Source organism: Haplochromis burtoni, unplaced genomic scaffold (genome assembly GCF_018398535.1).
Source record: "Haplochromis burtoni strain Fernald_Lab_line unplaced genomic scaffold, NCSU_Asbu1 Contig_776, whole genome shotgun sequence".
Taxonomy (NCBI): domain Eukaryota; kingdom Metazoa; phylum Chordata; class Actinopteri; order Cichliformes; family Cichlidae; genus Haplochromis; species Haplochromis burtoni.
Genome location: NW_024583137.1, coordinates 3,176 through 4,277, shown reverse-complemented (window position 1 = coordinate 4,277; position 1,102 = coordinate 3,176). Strand labels below are relative to the sequence as shown.

At 31.3% G+C, this 1,102-nt stretch overlaps 1 protein-coding gene across 1 annotated transcript in view; it reads right to left on the bottom strand.

The window, feature by feature from the left end:
• Window positions 1–446, bottom strand: part of si:dkeyp-75b4.10 (chromodomain-helicase-DNA-binding protein 1) — a 7,244-nt gene extending 6,798 nt beyond the window's left edge. The window contains exon 1 of the mRNA XM_042215617.1: window positions 368–446. The gene's annotated coding sequence lies outside the window, so the exon portion shown is untranslated. The remainder of the gene's footprint in view (window positions 1–367) is intronic.
• Window positions 447–1,102: the final 656 nt, after the last annotated feature.

The window sequence follows — 1,102 nt, the reverse complement described above, 5'->3', positions numbered from 1 at the left end:
CTTTGGAAAATGATAACCCAGTTAAGAAAACTTGAGTTAAATATACAAAAAAATAAAATTTACAAATAATCTAATTTTCACATTTGGTTTTTTACTTCCCCCCCCAATACAGTTTCCAAAAAATAAATAATAGATTAAGAAAAGCCACATTTCATCCACACGAGATGCTTCTTTCTCAAAAAATTGTCATAGTTGTGAGAGATTTTTATCATTTATAATTCAATTTTTGTTTGCAAAAATTATTGTTTGAATTACTACAAATGTCTTCAGATACTTAAAAATCTGACTTGTTGATTTTTTTATGCAATAAGCATTTGCATTTTAATTTTAATATTAATTTTCATAAAAGAAAAAAAAGTGTACTCACTCTGCTCAGTGTCAGCTGGAGTGCTGATTCAGGTTTGAAAGCGTCTGCTGTGTCTTCTCCCTTTATTCTGCAGATTCTGCTTTGTCATGATATGATTTCCCACAGAAGCACTGGATCACAATTTCACATGATGCATTAATTGCCCTTTTCATCATGCAGCACTTCATCTTACTCCTTTTTTTACTCATTGTGTATCAGAAAATGAGCCATTGTGAGTGTATTTATTCTTTTCTCAGAATGTTAAGTCATGATGAGTTTTGTGTTACATCACTTCCTTCTTGGTATTCACAGAGACTCATTGAGTCTTGAGTTCCCATACAGTCTGTTTAGGTCACAGGTAACTTTAGTTACAACCTTGTATTGTGTTAATCTGGGTTACAGACAGCTTTTGCAGGTAAATATAAAACACCTTAGAAATGCATCATACATTTTTATTATCCCACTTCAATCTAATTAAGCAACCTGCTGATCATACTGCCGTTTAATATAATCTTGTTGTATTATTATGGTTTTTTTTAATATATATTGCAGTAACAGACATGCCTGGTTTCTTGTAATTGAAAAAGTTGTGTGAAAATGGGGAAAAAATAGTTGAATGCTACCTGCTATCTTGTTTGCCTCTTTATGAGGAATTGTTCTTCAAATTATTTATTATTTAAGAAGAATTTACTTATATGAGTTTTGTTCTGACTCCTTAAGAGTCGCCCCACATATTATGTGGTGTTATACAAGTTC